Source organism: Lotus japonicus, chromosome 1 (assembly GCF_012489685.1).
Source record: "Lotus japonicus ecotype B-129 chromosome 1, LjGifu_v1.2".
Lineage (NCBI taxonomy): Eukaryota > Viridiplantae > Streptophyta > Magnoliopsida > Fabales > Fabaceae > Lotus > Lotus japonicus.
Window position 1 is genome coordinate 60,728,305 of NC_080041.1, and position 14,727 is coordinate 60,743,031.

A 14,727-nucleotide genomic window follows, 5' to 3' on the forward strand; every position below is an offset into this window, starting at 1 on the left:
TGTAAACCAAAACCTTTCAAACAGTGAGTTTGTATTTCCTCAAGGGACCAAGTTTGGTCATATCATTGAGAAGACTAAGAGAGTGAATCTTAGTGTTTGCTAGTTCATTGTATTGTTAGTCACTGAGCAGGTTGCTAGTGCAGTTGTAACAAACATTGAATAGTGGATTGCCTTCATTCTAAGAAGGAAGAAATCACCTTAACGGGTGGACTGGATTAGCTTGAAAGATTATCAAGTGAACCAGGATAAAATACTTGTGTGCTTCTCATCATCTCTTATCTTTGCGCCGTGTGTTATTTGTTACGAAAAGATATGTCTAAATCTTTGAGTGGGAAAAGTTTTTATCTGAAAACGTTATTCAAACCCCCCTGTCTATCGTTTTTCATACCTTCAATTCGTTGAGCAAGAGTTTATTTTCATTTTTTCAAGATTTAAACCTGAGAGACATTATTTAAGATGAATCTAACATATATTAGTTGAACCAAAAAACAAATTAGTGGTTTTCTTTGATCTTTTGATAGATGTAGAATGAGGTACATATTTTTGTGTTAGTTGATATTTCTTCTGTAGCACTCATTATTATGGATCCAGAAAGAAGCCCCTCCATGAAAATGTAGAGCATAAAATAGATGAAAATACATAGCACTTAGAAGTAGACAAGGAATGTCATGAATAAGGTCTCACAATCTGAGTACAAAGGAACCCCACTTTGGCGCATAGGTAGTTGTGATTTTATGTCAACCAAAATAATAATAATAATTGACACATTGTGCACACAGTATCTGGGATGTTTGGTTTATACCCCCCTATTGTTAGCTCAATAGTGATCATGCTTTGATTTTAAGCTTTTGGGAAATAACATTATGAAAAGGATCAAATCAACATTATTTTGATGTATACCGAATCACAAGATTGCTACTATTATTCTGTTTAACAACCCCTAAGGAACCTTATTTGTGGGGTTTTGTTTTTTCTTTCAACATATCAATCAATATATTATATAATATATATTAGAAAAGAAGAACTTCTATCAGACTGATTTAGTGACGTGTCACTCTCACGTTAATTCTTAGTGACGTGTCATTCTCATAAAAAAAATTTCATGTGTCATTCTCATAAAAAAAAATTTCACGTGTCATTCTCAGGTTAATTCTAATAAAAAAATACATTTTTAAATTTTAGATTTGATTAGGATTTAACTTGTTTATTTCTTGATTTATTTTTGATTTATATTTAGAGTATTAATTAATTTTTATTGAATTTTCAGATTTTTAATTAATTCAAGATTTTATGAGTTTTTATTGTGATTTGCTAGATTTTGATAGTTTTTATCTATATTTATTTAGTACCTTTTTAAATTTTATATTTGATTAGGATTTAGGTTGCTTATTTCATGATTTTATCTTAATTTGTATTATTATTTATTTTAGAGCATTAATTAATTTTTATGGTGTTTTTATTGAATTTCTGGATTTTTATTTAATTCAAGATTTTATGAGTTTTTATTGTGATTTGCTAGATTTTTGTAGTTTTTATCTATCTTTATTTATTTAATCCTGAATTAAATAAAAATCCGAAAATATTAGCACATTTTTAAATTTTAGATTTGATTAGCATTTAGGCTGTTTATTTCTTGATTTTATCTGTCGGTCTTTTATTTCATTTTTTATTTATTTTTAGAGCGTTAATTAATTTTTATTGAATTTTCAGATTTTTATTTAATTTTCGGATTTTTATTTAATTTAGGATTTTATGAGTTTTTATTGTGATTTGCTAGATTTTGATAGTTTTTATCTATCTTTAATTATTGCATTTTTTAATTTTAGATTTGATTAAGATTTAGGTTGTTTATTTCTTGATTTTATCTTGAGTCTTTTATTTTATTTTAGATTTATTTTGAGAGTATTAATTAATTTTTATGGTATTTTTATTGAATTTTTGGGTTTTTATTTAATTCATGATTTTATAATTTTTATTGTGAATTGCTAGATTTTGGTAGTTTTTATCTATCTTTAATTATTGCATTTTTAAATTTTAGATTTGGTTAAGATTTAGGTTGTTTATTTCTTGATTTTATCTTGGGTCTTTTATTTTATTTTAGATTTATTTTGAGAGTATTAATTAATTTTTATGGTATTTTTATTGAATTTTCGGATTTTTATTTAATTCATGATTTTATAATTTTTATTGTGAATTGCTAGATTTTGGTAGTTTTTACTTTTTATCCATCTTTAATTAGTACCTTTTTTTATTTTAGATTTGAGTCGGATTTTAGATTTGTTAAAAAGTTTCTCTTTTGTTCTGTTGACACATGCGCCCTGATGTCTCCTTACCTGATTTTTCCTTATAGCTAAACCTAAGACAAAGCTCATCTCTTCCTCCTCCTCTTTCAATTGCGCGACTTCTCTTGGCTCTTCTCATTGAAAACCTTGCGCCGCCAGAAGCCTTCTCCTCGCAGCTTAGCCACCGTGACTGCTCATCGATTTAGGACTCCTCCGGGCGGCTCTTGCATCTCTATGATCAGGTAGGTTTTCAATTCAATCTCTCAACCTCAACCTTCATTTTTTCTTCGACCTTCTACCATCTTTGCATATTTTGGGCCTTTGCATATTTGTTTTTGGGTTCCAAAGATTAGTTGTTTTAGAGTCAAAGCTTTTTCCTTTACTTTTTTGTGATGTTCAAGGAATATAACTATGAAGCTGATGTTCAAGCAAATCTGGGCATAAATCTCCAAGGTAAAACCCCAAGGATTTCTCTATACAATTACCTTCTTTGTTTCTCTAATAATGAGAATCCATTTAGTAAGATGATTTGCATCTAAGGCTGCGCTGAAACCTAAAAGCTGATATTGTTTGTATTTGGGTATAATTTTCAATTGATATGTTTTAATTTTAAACTACAACAATGCTACCTTTTATGCTTATTAAAAAATATAGGAAGAAAATAGTGTAAGTGAACAACCTCTTAGCTTCCCATAGGTTTTAATTTCATATCTACTTTTGGATGGGATAAATAAATTTTGTAATTGGATCTTAAACTTTTGCAACTGGTCAAGTTAAAGAAGATCGTGAGATTCCTTAATGCATGACTGGCAATGTCAAGCATTATCAGTTTCCTTTTTCTTTCAGGTATTGGAAATTCGGATGTTGTAACAAAGAAGCCAGTTAAATTTCTAACTAAATATGTTTTATGTGACTCTTTTTTGTGTGTTGCGATGCAGAGGACTCAAGTAGTATGTCTCCTCTCCCAAACCTATTGATCATAAAATGCCTCAATCTCCTTTTTTTCATTTGATTTCAAGTTGAATCATGGAACCTATGGACATCATTGCAAATCAAAGGAAGATGCTTCGCTTCCTAAAGGTTATTTTTTTATGCTGAATTTGATTGACTAATTAGTGAGCAGTATATTTGGTAGTGTTGGTTCAATTTGAATTTTCTCTTAATTTGTTCATCGTTCCCTATTTTGTGATTATTTTGTTTAATTTCATATATGCTTTAGTATTTGTTGGTGGTTTCTGTGATGCTTTCATGTCTCTTAAATAAACTAATGTTGTGATGCTTCCTCTTATGCCCTTACTCTGAATGTATTTAATCAGCCATTTGATAGTAGACTTACATGCTTTTATCCTTCCCATTGCAAGTTTATTTAATTGCATCATTGTCTTCCAGTTTTGGCTGCTAAAACTTCATCTACAATGTCAGCATCATGAAGGCAGAGAAACTCTTTCAGAAGAAGGGACGTCCAACAATTTTGACCCAAGATCCCAGTTAAAGAAATGAGATTTAGGTAAGATACTTATTCATACAATTGCTTTCAATTCCAGATTTTGCTATTTTTATTATTAATTAATAGCTTTTTTTGTCGTCAATTGTAAATTGGTTTTAGACATAGCTATATTCTCTTTTATTTTGCTTTACTATCTCAATAATGGAAGCTTTTTTTTAATTAGTGCATGGGTTAAAATTATAAATTTGCTTAACTAAAAGTCTGATTCTATTTGATTTTCAGGTAGTTTCCTATTTGGCTCAAGAATGTTTGGGGTTATGGTCCGGGAACTGCATCCTTATACTTGTCACATCCATGGGTATTAGTTGTACTCATAGCTCCATCTTTATAACTCACTAGTACTTTTGACCCGTGCGATGCACGGGGGTTATTCATTTTTGTTTGTATTTTTTTTTAATATGAGTTATTTTTAAAGGATATTTTATGGATTTATCTCAGATATAAGAAATTATAAATTTGTAAGCTTATTTTTAGTGAATGTTTGTTTTTTTGCTGTTATTTTTTTTTAATCTTTTGTTATTGTTTTCCTAAATGTTTGACTATTTTTTTTTTGAAGTAACATGTGTGTGCTAAAAATAGATATTATATTATTGTCTTTTTTATCAATTGAAATATTTACATTAAGAATAAAATTGAGATCATATTGTTTCACATTTCATGTAAAAAGTCTTCATATTGCTTGATTCTTAGTTTCTTATTATCTTACTTCCAACAACTTGGTTTTCTGAAAATATCACTTCAGATGAAGGATTTCTATTTTTAAACTAAGACACAACAGCAGAGCCACTTGGATTTTTTTAAATCATAGGTATATCTGGTCGCTTTGGTAGAGGAAATATTGGACTCATAATATCCACTCAAATTGAATTTAAATAAACTAATAAATAGTAATTTATCACCTAATTAAATTTAAATAACTTTTAAATTAAGAATTATATTGCATAACTTGTAAAAATCTTGTACTGATTGAAGGATTAATGAAGTCCATAGGGGTGAATTAGGATAGGTTTAGGGGGGAATTTAATTTAGTTGATTAGATTAGGATTATAATTAGGAATATGTTAATTTAGTTTAATAATCTGACTTGTAATTTTTTTATTCCATGTCACCTTACTAAACACAACCAGCATGCCATTTAAGCACTCGCTGGAGCTCCAAGCTCCGGCAAGGATCCGCTCCAAATAATTTTCAAATATGCACGAAAATAGCAATTACTTAAGGAATGCTAACATACTTGCAGGGAAATTTGGGATAAATTTTTCTGCATGGCGCAAACAACTAACACGAAACATTATTCAAGACGGAATAGAAATGTTACATTTAAGTTTTTTAGTCTTAGCTTAAGAAGAAAATAAAATACATGACAAATGCTACATAATAAAAGACAGGCGAACCGACTATAGATCTTATATTGTATACTACTAAGCTAAGGACCTTTTACTTTCCCGCAACCCTTTATTCGTTCATCCCACATCAGAGATGTATAGCTAATAATCGGTAAAAGAGAAAAAAAACTGCAAATTTCATGGTACAGTTTGGAATACAAACACTACTACCCATTGGAAATCAAATATCAAATTACAAAAGGGATTAAGGCTGCACCCTTAGCCTAGGGAGAGCTTGCTCTATGTCTCTCCCTCTTGGCATCTCATCCAGTTCCTGAATTGTTGAGCTCACTTCAATTCAAATCAACTGAAGATGGTCTTGATGGTCATCAAGTCATGCAACATACACTATTTTCTTATGAGTCATAACAGTTTTCTAAAAAATTGGAACGGAGATAAACAAACCATTTCCTGCAATTGAATATGAGACATCAAAATCAAATTTAACATTAAAACTAAAGACGTTTTTATCAAAAAAGAAGCCTAAATTGCCACACTTATAAGTCTCAATTGCGTCACTTATAAGTATACTTTAATAACTGTGTAATTAGTATCAAAGGAATGAAATGATGCAAACTTTTTTTTATAGTTGTATGGCACAGCTAGACAAATGGATGCTTAAGAACATAACCATTAAGCCAGGCAGAGGATGGCAGAGGAGAAATGTCACACTTGACACAGTTAAAGTTAAGAACAAAGAGAAAAATATTTCAAGCTAACTCCAAAACATGTAAGCAGGCCAATGAGCATGATTTTGAGCAAAAATGAGACATTATAATTTCAGATTTGCAAACCTGCGTAAGAAAAATAGATATTGATGACACATTGAAAACCAATCATATCAAGGAAATAAAAATATACAGAAAAAACAATCATTACTTAAATTTACATACAACCCAAAATTGCGAAGAATAAAAAACACCATGGGGGGGTGGATTTTAATTTGGAGGCTTTTAGTTCCATACCCCAAAAAAAAAAACAAAAACAGAGGAAGAGTTACCTTGAATCCTGTACAAACAATAAGATTTCAAAACTTAACCTATAAGATTTCAAAAGTTCAAAGATCAATTCTCCCTCAAATTTAGAGCAAAATAGATTCATTGAATAGTAGAATTAAAACTTTATGCACTTACTGTGATGTCTCACTGTCACAATCATATGCTTACTAAAACAATAATAGAAATTGGAAATCAAATAAAAAAATAGATGAATATAATACCTCCTTTTTGAAAGGCTCTTCCTTTTCAGATAATATCAATTCAATGTGACAGGGAGATTAAATTTGGACCTTCAATAGAACACCAACTTGGTCCCCAGCCACATAACCAAAACAAAGAATTAGCATCATCTACACAATAGAATGGAAATCAAAATAACAAAAAAATTAATCAAACACCTCCTTCAATTATGGCAACCTCTAGAAAGGAAAATATCAATAATACTATTATCATCATGCATTGAAAATTATCAAAAAATTTACTATCTGAGGTGGATGTCGTAAATAGTTAAATTACATCAGTAAAAGACTATGAGCATCAGTTAAAGTGAAACAGTTAGATTGCATATGCAAAGAGATAGTTGTAGAGTTTTTATAAGTATGCAAACTCGGCTTCATCATTGTGATTGAGTAATATGTTTGAGGCTTTGATGTCCCTGTGAATGATTCTTCTTGGACAATCATGATGAAGATACTGCAACCCTTTTGCTACCCCAACAACTACCTTTAACCTTATCTTCCATTCCAAGCATTTACCACCTAAGAAATTGACTGTAGCTCTTATTAGCCAAGTGAACTAAAAAACTTTAACACTATTCTTACATTAATTTGAGGCCATCAAAACTAGGCCGGAGGTGTAACGCCCCGATTTCTCGAGGGTCACTTTAGTAACCTTTCCCAAAAATGTGGGTGAATTTTGCGGAATTAAAAAAAACTTGACAACTGAAGGAGTAAATTGACTGAATAATTCCATTCTATTAATAAAATCTTGATTACAAATGACTCCTTCAACTTGAAAGACATAAGGGTAAACTAATGCTCGACCACTCTTGAGACAATACAAAAAGAAGGTCTCTAGGTTAGGTTCGAACCCGACAAGAAAACTCGGCTCACCCCCAAGTATTAACCCAAAACCATAAAACCACTAAGACACATACATAGTTCTATACCTGACATCCGCCTGTCCCTTGAACACGTCCTCAATCATATAGTACTTTCTCGGCGCGGTCTATCATTCTCTGGCGTTAGGCGCCCATGCAGCACACAGTCAAATAAGCAAGGGTCAACTCCCAAACAACACATATAACATGTAACAAGATTGACATAACATCACATTAATAAGGTCATCAATTCTAATACATCATTTGCAATCTCAGGCTCATGTTATATAGGTAAACGACTAACATATAGAGTAATAAAGCCAAAAGCATAAACAAGTCCACCTAGAGTCCAGTTAGACTACATGCTCATGCATATGCTAATTGTAATTTCAGCAACGACTTAAAAGAAGACGAGACAAAATACGACTCCACAATTGGGGTTAGTCAACACTAACGCACCGTCGTCGAATCACTCGCACGACTCCACAATTGGGGTTAATCTTAATAACGCACCGTCGCTTTTATTTTGTCACTTCTTCGAAAATGTCGTTATACCTTGACAGAGTTTCATATCGTGGTTCAACCTAATCGGTTCCGAACCACAACAAAACATGCATAATGCCATGCGGTTAGTCAACACAACATCGGAACCGTCATCCTCATAGTCCGAACATATAAAAAAATAACTCCTTATTGAGTATCCGGTTAACCACCGGCAAAACCATCTTTTGCCAACGCTCACATCTCAAATTTATCATAAATCACAATATTCAATTCATACGCCAAAGCATAATAACAGGATTTCAAGTTTAATACATCATATAGAAATACTTGCATCATTAAGTTTAAACCAACAAAAAATCATATAAACAAGCATCATATGGCACAATCACATGCAGACAAGTCTAGACCGAGTGCCCTTACCTTAATAAAATTTAATCTCTTTCGTAAATGCTAAGCTTCAAGATCCTAACTTCCGCTCCAAAACACAAGAATTTCCTCACACTCAAGACATACTCTCAAGAATTTTCACTAAAAACTCATCTACTCACAACTAGTATTATTGTGAGTAACATATGTTTCTTAATGCTTTGTGTGTGTGTAGCATTATTCTGCACTCACGTTTCCACAATATATATAGGCTCCATTCAAAGCTTAGGTGTAAGGAAATGGAGCCAATGAGTGCCACGTGGATAGAAGAAATTGGATGAGTCATGGTATTTTGGCCAATATGTGTTCCTACGGCTACATGTGGAAAGAAGGATCATGACTATGTCTCTCAAGATTAAATGTTGAGACACGTGTAGACAGTAGGACAAATATAGAAAAATGGCTCGATGATATTAGTTTATTGGCTAGACATGGCAATAGATAATATCAATTTAAGTAGTGTAGAATTTAACTCATAGAGTTATAGAACAGTATAGGAAAGATGAATCATTGTCCCAAAAATTATTAGGAACTCTATGATATAATTCAAAATCACTTTGAGTAAGTTTAAGTGATTAAGAAACAAAGTGTTAACAAAAGTATTAAATCTCATATACATATATGTATTTTCTAAGTTCATCTTCAAGTCACTTACGTGACTATTGTTCCTTTCTTCAACTTCTTATCTTTTTCTTTCATGTTGATTTTCAATTTTTTAACTTCAATTCCTTCTTCTTTTTCTTTTCTTTTAAATTAGAAAATAATAATAATAGTAATAATACATTCATTTATATAAACACACAAGACACAAATAACACGTCAACTTAAGCTTAATAGCGATTATCGCCATTAAACCGATAAATAACTAGTTAATTAAATACTTAATATACCTTGGTCTTACAAGAGGCAACTGAAAGAGGTGGACTTGACATTGAAGCAATTTTTTCCTTTGCTATGACGCATGTAAAGTTGTATCTAATGGTTATGCATTGGCTATATCATCTTGCGGCAGATGGTTTTTCTATGTCAGGTTTCTTCAATGCTTAATCAAATGGGTTTGTTTCCTAAAAAAAATTAAATTATCAAGTCTGAATATTTGTACTCGCCAAAAACCGAAAAGCTCCAATGAAGATCACAAAGGATTCCCCGATGTTCATCTGGGATTCCAACCCTAGCCACTGCATTGTGCCCATCAGCCTTGGCTGATTCTACTGAATCGTTCCTTCACCATCAACACAGATGCATCAACTTAATTTTTTCCATCTTTCAAGAACTTCAATATACTACCTTTAAAGTAAACTAATTTATAGAAAGAAGGTTATTACAACCTAACCTCAGAGTTGTCCTATTCTCCATGCTGCAGCCTGCATCCTCAGATCGGTTTTTTCAGCGGCCAGAGAGAAATCACATACACAGGCCCTGAAACATATGCAAACCAATCTGACACGATACTTAAATGAGAAAATAGAAAGGCGAAGGAAGTGAATCAACAGAGAGAGATGCAAATCCAAAATCTAAAATAAGAAGAGGGAGAAGTACCTAATTCAAGATGTAAATAATTCGAAGCTGAGCACAAAGATCATATTAGGGAATGAAATTGCAGAGATTGAAGCGAATGAAAAAGACTAATTTTGGATTGATTACAACTCAGTTTGAAACCCTAAGATTCATACCAACCAAAAGAAGCTTTCAAAAACAGAACCAGTGCAATGAAAACTATAGAAAATCAAGTACAAAGAAAAAACGAAGACTGCAAAAACCTGAAATTGAAAAAAAAAATATATATACTTAACTCTCAATAGGCGAAATCAGGAATAACCTTGTCATTCCGCTGTCAGAAGAGCCGCAGATCCCCCTGGATCCATCTCCTTCACGCTGCTGAGTGTGAAACGGCTGCGAAGACGTCCTCTTCTCTTCTCCTCTCCCCCATGTTCCTCTTCTCATCCCCTCGCCATTCCTCTTCTCCTCTCCCTTTCCTCTTCTCTTCAAGATTCTCCTCCTTTGACAACTGATCGAGCTCTCTATGTGAGAAGGAGGTGGAAAACCGAAGCCATAAAGGGAAAAACGGGCAACGCAATTAAAAGAGGAGGAAGAATGAAAACGGGTGACGCGAGAAGTTGGAAAAATGAAAAGGGAAGGAAAACGAAAGGAAAATCTTTCCTCCACACCTCATTTTGAGGTGGAAGGAGGTGGAGGAGGAGAGAGATAGGAAGAAAAGAAAAAGTAAGAGAGAGAAAATATGAGATGTGATAGATGATAAGAGGAGAGAGGTAGAAACAAAAATAGGTGGAAATGAAGTGTTTAAAAGATGAGGTGTGTATATATCATTACTCAAAACGAAAACGTCAGAAAAATAAGGAGATCAAGATTGTAGGTTGATTTCAATGGTCAAGATTTGATCCTAATTAATAATTTATTGTGAATCAACGGCTGAGATTTAATCCAAGTGAAATAAAATGCATTTTTACCAAAATATCCATGGTCAAGCTTCATAGTCTTTGAAATCATTTGTTGATTGACAGTTTTACCCCCAAGGCTGCAAAAACTCTCCCTTTATATAGTTTATAGATAGATAGATAAGTTATATTTAGTTTGGCTTCATGACTGATACTTGAACTTTTGCTTAGTGAGAAGCAAGCCTTAACACAGTTAATGAGCTGAATGGAAAGGGAATGTGGGTAAGGAGAATGAATCATATAAAATTTCCTTATATTCATTCACCAATTTATGGCCTTTGCTCTTGCTATCTCATTTCTTGCTGATAAATTTATAGCTACTGATTTGTGTTGATTTCGGATCTTAGAATTATGAATCTGATGCAAATAAGTAACTTTTCCAGCATGTGATTCATTCTCCTTTTGGTCTCCATTTTGTTACTGCAATTCTTGATTTGATGTGGAATGGGGTTAGTATATTAGATTGGTATGTTCTAGCCAAGAACATAGAGATAAGGTATAATGCCTAGAGTGCACCAAGAGAGAATCTAGAGAGAGGGTGTGTCACTGCCTAGAGAGAGAAAGTAGTTGAATTCATATGAGTGTATTCAAGGAATGAGGAGAAGTCCCCTACAATTGGTAACCGCCCCCTATTTATAGGCTAGGGGCTGGGCCTTGATGCGTGTAACTAACTCTAATGGGCCAGTTAGGCCTTGCTATTAGAGGCCCAACTCCAGGCTAGGAGTTCGCTCATAGGCGAGAACCCCTGGGCGTAGCCCCTCGAGGGGCTCGCCCAGTCCACAAGTCCACAAGACACCGAGCTCGAAGCATGAGAGCTAAGTGTGTCTTAGAAATGTGACCACTAATCTCCGTTCCCTTGTGATCCCTCTAGCAGGTCGCCCGTTGCAACCTTCCACTTGGTACGGCGTTCCTCGGCTGGAGGTTTCGACCAACGCGCAGGAACTATTCCCAAGCTTCTAGTTGCAATAGCTTCCCCGCCCAAGAGATCTCATGCTTGAGTCAATGTCACATCTTAATTAAATAAAAGATACAGGCTCTAACTCTTAATTAGTACATAGCCCACCAATGTCAGAAGCTACCATGATTTGTCTACCCGAAATCTCTGCTAAACCTCACACATTAAAGCTGCAAAGGTAACTTAAGGTATATCACAAACTCAAACACTAGCACCCAGTCCCTCTTGCCAAATTTCCATGCTATTTTGGGGGATATTTAAGTGGTATAATCAGTGGCGGAACTTAGTGTGGGCACAGGGGAGCCTCGGCTCCCCCGAAATTTTTGGAAAAATTTAATATAGTACCCTTCATATTTTTTTCTTGAAACATAGTATATATATCATAATTTGCAAACATATTCTTGTACACGGCTTTGTTCCGGCGGTAAGTCCATTTGCTTTTTCAATTGGGATGCTGGGTTCGAATCCCACCAATCTCAATTTTATTTTCACTCCCTTTTACTCTTTTAGCAAGCTAGGTTTTTATTTTTATTTCTTTTTCACTTTCTTTTTTTTTTGTTACAGTAGGAAAGTTTTTTCACTTCCTTTTAGCCAGCTTTAAGTATTCATATACATCTTTTTATTTATCTTTAATATTGATAGTTGTTTTTATGCTATTAATGATTAGTAGATCTATCATCACACAAGGTCAAAATGAATTACAATGATATTTTTATTTTTTTTCTTCTTTTCATAGAAAAGTGAGAGTTTCAAATATAATAGTTTAGAGCACAAATATTTGTATACCATAAAAAACAATATACAATTGAGACAAATTTCTTTTAGAAAACTAGTCATCAAAAGTAAAAGAATAAATTCTTTTTTCCGACTCGTAAGATTAATGAAAAAATGTTATTTAAAGGTGAAAAATGTATCAAGAATCTAAGAATTGAAAAAATGATAAATAAATTTTCAAAATGGTTGACATTACTTATAATAAATTTTAATATTCAAGTATATAAGTTAGTTTAATCTTTATTTTCTTCGGTATAAATATGGCTGATAAAAACATTTTAATTTATGTTTCAAAATTTTATTTCGGCCCCCTTGAAAATTTTCTCCAAGTTCCGCCACTGGGTATAATCACAATAGATTTAACCAATTCAGCTTTATAATTAGATGGATAATGTTCATCTCCCTTCCTTTTCATATCTAGTCCAACAGCGTACATGGTATCTGTGTCCATGATTCAAATGTCAATTTTAGTTCAAGCAATGATAAATGAGCATTCACATGCACCAATAAATGTACAAACTCCAAACTTAATAGCCTAAAGTGTTTCTATTTCACATGCAGCACAAAAGACAAAGATACTACAAGTTTCATTCATCATACACAGCATAATTCAACAGTCCTATTCATAATTGGCATAGTCAAGGTAAAAAGGAAGTTGACGAAGGGATTGAGTAAACCAGGATTTTGTCTCAGCCCCATATTTTAAGCATCCTTTAGAGGCATTGAACTTCTTGACATGTTCCCACTCCTCAGAATTATCCAATGATGACTAATCTCAATTGAAGACATTTCCTTCTTTTGCCTTCCTTGGTAACTGGTGCGGAGACCATCGCATTCATTGATTTGGAATGCAGTGAGAAGCACATGAGAGTGATCGGGACTCATCACAGGACATGTCTATCGCATTTCCAAGTTGCATATGCAGCACATACTGTATGCCATGATAAAGGTATTCAATGAAACCCATTCTGGACTGGGCGAGACCCCTGGGTCCCTCACCCAGGAGACTTGACCTTGGGCGGGGGACGCACCATGACCTTGGGTTACCCTTCCCGAGGCCCAGCTGGCCCATTTATGCAGGTTAAAGGCGCCAAAGCCCAACCCCACTTCTATAAATAGGGGAAATACCAATTGTAAGGGACTCTTAGCTCATTTGAGTAATAATAGCATTGAAATTCAGTTACATTTTCTCTCTCTAAGTGGTTAGAGCTTCTCTCTCTCTAAGCATTCTCATCACCTTCCTCATACTTTGGGTACAACCTTCCCTCTCTATATTCTAGCACGGAACATTTGGCGCCATCTGTGGGGACCGGTAGATTTCGATTCCCGGACTACGTGGATCGTGATTCGGTGGAGTGAAGCTCGTTTTTCTGTGTGATTTCTCTCCAGTTTTTCTTGATGGATCGTGATTTGATTCAACGCAATTCGCAATTTGATTTCGAGAAGTTCAAGTTTCTGTGAAAACTGGTGCGATTCAGAGGCAAGTGGTTGAATTCTCGGTTCGTCGACAGAGCCTGATGGAGCCCTCTCGCCGACGACGAGGCAAGGAACCAGAGCGAAGTTACATTTCTTCCCCGCGCCCGCGAGGTTGGATAGACATCGCCGTGCAGAAGCACGTCGAGCGTTAAGTGGCGACTTGAAGATGCAAAATGAGTGTTTACAGGAGCAGTTGAGTTACTATCACCTCCAACAGTGGAATCAAGAGGAAGAGGAAGCTGCGGCTACGACCAGAACCAAGCCTTTCTCGGCGGCAGTACAAGAGGTGACTGTACCGGACGGCATGACGAGCCTCGTGTTGGAGGCGTACGACGGACAAAATAGTCCAAAGAATCATCTGTCTCGTTTTGAGGCGAAGATGGCTAAGTACGCAGTTTTCGACGCTGTGAAATGCAGGATGTTTCCATCAACGTTTCAAGGCGCAGCAAAGGAATGGTTCACGAATCTGCCTCCAGGATCCATAGCTAAGTTCCGTGATTTCTCATCAAAAATCCTTGACCATTTCTCTGCAAGGACAGTCGAGGATCTGTTTGATACTCGGCAGGAGGAACGTGAAACCTTGAAACAATATGTGAAACGATACAGTGCCATATCCGCGAGGTTCGAGGAATTGCAGCCACCCGTGTGCGTGTGCGCTTTCAAAGGCGGTTTGGCCCGGGGAGAATTTTATTGCGAGTTGAATAGGGAGCTAGCATGCTCAATGATGGAAGTTCGCGCCCGAGCGCAGTACTACATCTTAAAAGAGGAAATTGAAGCACACAAGAGGAAGGGTGAGCGAGCAACAAAGGTAACTCTGGCAAGGGAAAAGGTACAGGACAAGGAAACGAGTCGCGAGCACGGGTTC

General features: G+C 34.6%; 1 long non-coding RNA gene across 1 annotated transcript; it reads right to left on the minus strand.

Annotated features, from left to right (window-relative positions):
- Nucleotides 1-5,079: 5,079 nt before the first annotated feature.
- On the minus strand, nucleotides 5,080-8,671 carry LOC130731950 (uncharacterized). Its single transcript, XR_009016895.1, has 3 exons — nucleotides 7,341-8,671; nucleotides 6,394-6,942; nucleotides 5,080-5,585 (listed from the first exon to the last, which is right to left on the minus strand). It is a non-coding gene; the product is annotated as an uncharacterized LOC130731950 (long non-coding RNA).
- Between the last annotated feature and the right edge of the window lie 6,056 nt (nucleotides 8,672-14,727).